Raw genomic sequence first — 7433 nt, 5'->3', positions numbered from 1 at the left:
TACTGTAGTACTGTGGACAGTGTAAGGTTAGTTTTAGAAACCGGCTTATGCCGAGTGCTGTCTACACTGCGGCGGTAGATTTGCATGTCAGTCAGTAACAATGTCTTGTCTGTGTAACTCGCAAGCCGAGACTTTTTAGTTCTATCTTTGAAGTTTGAGTGTCGACGATGCCCCTCCGGTCTAGGTGTGTGGCATGACGCGCTCAAACGGGCACATATCCCGCTGCACGCTGCTGGGGTTGGACCGTGTTCCAGACGGCGTCACGGCTAAAACTGAGAGGGTGAAACACTGAAAGGAACGTGGCGCGAGGGAACGGCACTAACGTTGCAGAACGCAAACACTTGAGAGAGGAGTGCTGCTCGAACCGGTAGGAGTCAGGACAAACCCTTTGCGCCCACCGTTGGACCATCCTGTGCTCGAGTGAGGAGCACGGGATAAACTGGCAGATACTTTCTGGGCACTTGAGCTCCTCTTGAAACGCGTTCATCGCACGATGCAGTCGATGTCATTGCCTGATCCTTGTACTTGTAGGGACCTTGATAGGACTGTACAAACCCGTTGGCGTTTCAATGGGCAAGAGATGAATGCCGCAAGTGCATTCCTTCAGAAGGTGACCTAGCCCGTGGCGCTTGACAGTATGGTGGTGAACGGTGTCTAGATTCTTATTCAGGCCGCTTCAGCTTCGACTCGCTACACACGTCGATGCCGTGACTGACATGTCTCTTCAGCACACAACTACCCAACATAACATCACAAGTGAACCATGCATGGATTGGGGAACAGAACTCAGAAGATAACTAGCAAGAAGTAAGACTAAGACTACCGGTAGTATGAGTAATGTTACTTGTTATAAATAGTTACTTCATACTCGGATCATTTTGTGAGTGCAAATAATTAAAATGTGGCAGTACAAAACTACAATGTAGACATTGTAGTTCAGGTGTAAAGAGGTTGGTGCTGGCTTATGAAGTTATGTGACCTGTTCAGAGTGATAATGGTGGCGCTGGTAGTTTGAAGTTTTTACAGCTTTACTTATACTAGGCTGTTCCGTGCAATTTTCTGTTCCGACGGTGTGGCCTTTGTCATTCTACTGCACTCATTGTACATGTAGTAAGACTTAGGGTTCGTTCGAATTGTCCTCATCACCTTTTCAAGAAACATCTTACTATTCTTAGAAGAGATCGGTAGAAGTATCCGAATTTGTATTTTATTATTTTACTCCCCCCCCCCCCCCCCCCCCCCCAATAGAACCCTTGTTGCCAGCCTCACTAATTCCTTTGGAATTGGCATAACAATGAGATTTTCCAAGCGTGCCTCCCACGTGAAAATGGGCTTCCCTTACAAAAGGCAGTTTTCCAGGGAATATTCCAAGGTCTTCTAAGCTAATCCACCTCTCCCATTGCCATTGGATGAGGCTGTGGAGTTTCGAGGAGACTTTCGTTTTCTGAAGCGGCCAATAAATCACCTCTTCAGAAAAAGGAACTCCTCGAAAATCCAAAGAGTGACAATAGAACGCCCCCATTAATATTGGAGCTCAAACTCACAGTACTATGGCCCATATCAGCTTTGTGACCACCTCCCCAGCATATGCAGGGGCCTCTTCAATACTGACAATGGGATGAGTGAATGATGCTAGCAGCACAGTAACCAATAATGTGATTTTTGGTACATCTTGTCACCACCCCGGGGCATCCTACATCATTGTGCTATTTACAACATTTGTCAGTAGTACATGTACTAGTACTTGGCTTTGAAGATACATCGTCATAATACAAGTGGAATATGTATTCATTTACTAGTATGCCAAAATTTGGCCGGGTTTCCCCCTGCAAGAACAGAATGGAGAGAATGTGTATCGTTCTTCTCGTTTTGTTCTCATTTATCTACAGAAGCGTTAAAACCCCATGGATGATCTCAGTCATGGACTACATGCGAGCTGTTTCTATTATTTCACTGGAAGACCTCGCAAGGACTTGCACTGCTGTCACCTTGATCTACAAGGTCTATGATGGACTCAGGCTTGAAGCTGAGCATAAGCAGCACGTCATGAGAATCATCCTACGTGTGCAGTGAAACTTCAGGATAATCTGTTACTACGACCAGTAAGTAGTATGTGGAGGACCTGCAGTATACTATACCAGTCGTTTGAACTTGGATATACTGTACCTGTGCTACACACAATCATGTGCATGTACGTCTTATCAAAGTTGGTTTCTCCGTAGTAGTAGTAGTAGTAGTACTACGTGTGTATGGCCTTGTAATGATTGTATGGGTGGTTCATCAAACCATACCAGGATGTAATTGTCAATGAGGTTTTGTATTCACTGGAGTACTGGAGTAGACGGGTGACCTCAGTGACATGTGCAGGTGGACAACTGTCCATACCCTCTCCAATAATACCCTCAAGCCATGGTACCTAAAATAAACAAATTCCGGAGCCCCCCCCCCCCCCCCCCCCCCCCCCCCAGCACACACACACACATTCATATGATCTGATGAAGCAAGGGGCCATGTGCCATATCCACTGCAGTAGATCCACTATGACCGTATGCAGCGCTGCAAATTACACGTACGGTACAGCACAGAAACACTCCATGCAGTACATACAGATTGATGTACTCTTTGTAGTATGGGTTTGTACTGGAGACCGTTACACTGACCCACCACTTACTAGTACTTGTACTGAGTACTGTAGAGTTATTCTTGCAAGAAGACGGGTCACTCTTACCGTATGTTGTCAGGCTGGGACATTCTTGTCTTCCAAGTCCTAGAATCAGGCTAGGTTCTACTCACATTGGGCCTAATTCACATATTCCTTTGTGGAACTACAGGCACATTTTACATGTGAAGCTCTCATGCTCCTCAATTCCAGGCCATGATTTATCACAGTTGACTTTCTCAGCGTGACTCAGCTCAGGCTGGATGATATTTTTCTGGAGGCTGGCCCACTTGCCCTGGCCTAGCCGGTACACCATAGCATTGAACATCACCGGTATGCAGGCACTTGAAGTAAGTTCAAGTAGTCTGTAATACTCCCAGCATCATTCCAGGCACATTCACAAATTCCTTTTTTAAATCAGAGATATCGTCATGTATGTGAATCCCAGACGAATCATTCTAATTCCACTGATACCTCATGCTGGAAAGAATGGCTGCAAGACAGTATCATATTCCTTTGTGGACCTACAGGCACATTTTACATGTGAAGCTCTCATGCTCCTCAATTCCAGGCCATAATTGATCACAGATGACTTTCTCAGCATATCACTCAGCTAGCTCAGGCGGGATGATATTTTCTGGAGGCTGGCCCACTTGCCCTGGCCTAGCCGGTACACCATAGCATTGACCATCACCGGTATGCAGGCACTTGAAGTAAGTTCGTCTGTAATACTCCCGGCATCATTCCAGGCACATTCACAAATTCCTTTTAAATCAGAGATACCATCATGTATGTGAATCCCAGACGAATCATTCTAATTCCACTGATACCTCATGCTGGAAAGAATGGCTGCAAGACAGTATCACTTATGATTTTAGGCCTTGTGAGTGACCAAAGCAATCCCCTGAGTGTGAAGTGACTATGAAACTGCATCATCGTGTACATGCCCAATCAATTACAGCATCATACATTGGTACATGGACTGGCATATGATAATTATGGTACAAGCATCTCCTCCACCATGCTCCCATCATTCCAATCGGTTAATGGTAGCAGTAATCATGCATCTAGTTTTTTTACTCTGAACGCTGCAACTATTGGCTGCCCACCCAACTAAGTCCTTCAGAGGAACAGATACAATCATGTAGTGTGCCCCCACCTCCTACAAAATTAATCATCTGTTGCACTTTTGATTTTGGGATGCCCCCACCTCCTACAAAATTAATCATCTGTTGCACTTTTGATTTTGGGATGCACATCAACTACGTTACTACAACTCTACACTGATTCCCAAGTGGACTGTTGCTCCTAATATGATTCTCTATTTATCATCAGCATCATCAGCGTCTGGCACGTCAGTTGCTTAGACTTGGTGGCTCTTGTATCAATACCCAAACGGTCTAATCATGCCACTCTTATTGGATTTCTAAACAGCAAGCAATTGGACTTGGTGAGTGGGCCAAAGGAGCAACAATTGCCATTGCACTAAGACTGGTGCAGTACAATGTACTACTCAATGGCTGCATGCCTGTGTATGTGGCTGGCCCACTGGCTGCATGCCTATTACTATATTGGGGGGGGGGGGGGGGGGGGCAGTGTTGAAACAACACCCTTGATCACGCGTGGTGCTCCAGGGCCGGCGGAACCGGTCAGGCCGGTCCGGCCATGGCCAGACCACTTTCCCAGCTGGATGGTCCATGTGACTCGTGCAAAACGGTTAACCGGTGTAAAAATCCAGAGGTACATGACTCGACTGTACTGCCGACGTGTGATATATATGATGTGCTTCGAAGTAGCTCAGGACTCCGCGACCGGCACTGTATGGGTTCTTTTACTATAATTTTCTGCATTTTCTGGAGCCAAGAGATGCCCAAATTCGCTCTATTTCACGTAAAATTTAAATATTTCTCCCGGGGGAGGCCCCCCGACCCCCCTGAAAGGTTGACCGGACCACTCCCAAACTCCTTCCTCCGGCCCTGTGCTCTTCACTCTTGTGACTGACATCAATTCAGGTCTCTAGTCCACCCCTCACTCTTCAACTTCAAGGCACTGACTTCTATCTCTAGTCCACCCTTGATGGCATGTGCCCTTCAGTCGGTACTGAGTCCAACCTTGCACCACAATCAAAATAATTATCATCTTTGATCAAAACAATTTTACATGCACGGTGTACATGCATACGTATGGGGCTACACACTGTACCTCCAGCTGTGCAACACCGGGGAGTATTGATTAGGCCACCCTTTCTTTTTTCGTTGTTTAACGTCCGCGCCCGCGTACCTTTTTGCCTCCGACCGGAAAAAAAACAAGAAAGTAGTAGTACTAGTACCAATAATATGCGAAGTTGTTAATACATGATTGTGTAGTTTCACAGTGTGCCGATCATGACCTTAAACTTATAATCTTGCCTCCCGGGCATGCCTTTGTCTTGTGTTCTTTTTCTTTTTTGTTGGCTTTTAAATATCGTACGGTACGCGGTGTGTGTCCTAGTAAAAATCCAGATGTAATGAATTCATGACATGCTAACTCCATGCTATGTACCTGTTTTGTTGGATTCATCAGGCATGTGCTCCAATGTACCATCAAAGAGTGTTGTTCTATGCCTGCAAGTGCCGTTAGACCCAGATATATTGTATATATCACATGCTTTACTGGTCAAAATGTTTGATTGGGGTTTCCAGTTTTTGGAATGGGCTTTTGTATTTTTTTCCGCCCTCCCGCGTACCTTTTCGCGAAAAAAAGGACGTTAAACAATGAATTAACAAAGGGTGGCCTTACCCACATTGTATATCTTTCTGTAGCAATTCTACATTACTTCATACACTCATGTACATTACTTCATACACTCATGTACATTACTTCATACACTCATGTACATTACTTCATACACTCATGTACAATCATGTACATGTACAATGAAATTATTCCTGCAACAATGCACTAACTGCACCCAGTGACATGGAAACTCAAGCCCACGCCAAACCACGGTGGTACCAAGAGTTCATAACTCTTGGTGGTACGCATGAGTTCCTCAGCCAATATCAGATGTTCTGCGTGGATTTTGTCGGCTGACAACAGCACATTCAGTGGCCATCCTGCAAGGGGATATGAGCATGAAGCAGATTAGAACCTCCACAACCATACCCAAATGTGTTCCTCCTACTGGTATCAAGAGTGCACCCAGCGACATGTTTATGGACTCTTGCTGGTATGAGTATGATCCACACCGAAGTTTGGAATTCTAGGTCTAAACTTATCTGACAACCAAAACACCAACAAAGGACTACAAGTTGACTTTGAAAGTCATGAACTGGTTGGTTTGGTCAACGTGTACTAATACCGGCGAGTCTGAGTAGCATCACAAACCTCCAGCACTCCGCGAATAGCCGTAGTGTGCGGTGGCATGGAATATTGTCTTCCAGGGAGTCGTAAAATACCGTATATTTACGACTCCCTGGTCTTCTCGGTGCATGTACCTACATGAATGTCGACCATATAACTGAGTACAACCAACTGCTCCAATGAGACTCCATCAATATAATAGGCCCTGGTGGCTGAAGTTACATAATTATACCAGTAGCCTACAGTCATACTGCATGGCTATTGGCTAGGGTGGCATAATCATACTCATTAATATTTTGTTTTGTTTCTCCAAGGGTGTATGCCTGTATGGCCATAGAGTATAGATGTAGTTATTCTAACACCTAGCTTGGGGCCAAAGCTTGATAAGTGCATGGATGATTCGAAACTTACACAAAGGCAGGCACTATTGCCGAGATAGTGCTCCATACACACAACGTGCAGAGCTGGGTACACACTGTGGACAAAATGGAACAAGCTACTGGTTATAACGCCGAGCTCCACGCAAACAGACGATCATCAGACAACAATGCGTGATCATTACAACTAGGGCTGAAACGATTATACCGAATAATCGAGTACTCGTTTGATAACTCTAACGATCGAGCAATCGTTTAGATTACCAATTACGATTATTTTGCGTTTTTTAAATTTTTAATTTCTTACGCACTGCACGCGCGACTCGCCTTGTTACATGCTGTCAAAATCGAAAAACAGTCCTAGTGTAGTACAATGAAGCTGGAGCATGAAGCTCGAAGGTCAAGGTCGCGTCCGGTCTGCATACATAACACTTTTTTTGTGCAAAATTTTGTACATATTTCCACTTTTGGCCATTCTACGTACATATTCCAGGTGCGGCCTCTTAAAGATTATAATTGAATAATCGATCGTTATGATAAAGAGTAATCGATTGGGCTAAATGGATGATCGTTTCAGCCCTAATTACAACTGTCCTGAAAACCAAAAGTTCTCAGAATGTCACCAGCTACAAGAAAAGGCGTACAGTAAAACTCCCCAGATGCAGACGTCCCTAGTCGGGGCACGTCCGTGTACCGGGCACCTTTCTCACCCATCTACACTCACAACATGGCTTTTCAAGGGAAAAAGCCCAAAAACAGACATATTGATGGGCATAAAAATCTTTTCTTGCAAGCAGTATAAAGTATACAAAATCTGAGATACGGGCAATTCCTGATTACAGGCAGCGCTTGGTCCCAACCTGACCATATCTGGGGAGTTTTACTGTAATTAATAATTATTTTCTCTTCGCGGATTACTCTGGTTTCAGAGTTCGGCTGGTCGCTGAAACCACAAATTTGCTGTTACACATTGGACGCGTTTGATTGCCACTAATTGAACCTGCCCATTGCACCACTCTTTCTCCCCCCCCCCCCAGATGGGGATACCATAAAAC

This window comes from Sycon ciliatum, chromosome 5 (genome assembly GCF_964019385.1).
Source record: "Sycon ciliatum chromosome 5, ocSycCili1.1, whole genome shotgun sequence".
Classification (NCBI taxonomy): Eukaryota; Metazoa; Porifera; class Calcarea; order Leucosolenida; family Sycettidae; genus Sycon; species Sycon ciliatum.
The sequence above is the reverse complement of the archived record's forward strand: the minus strand, read 5'-3'. Positions refer to the sequence as shown.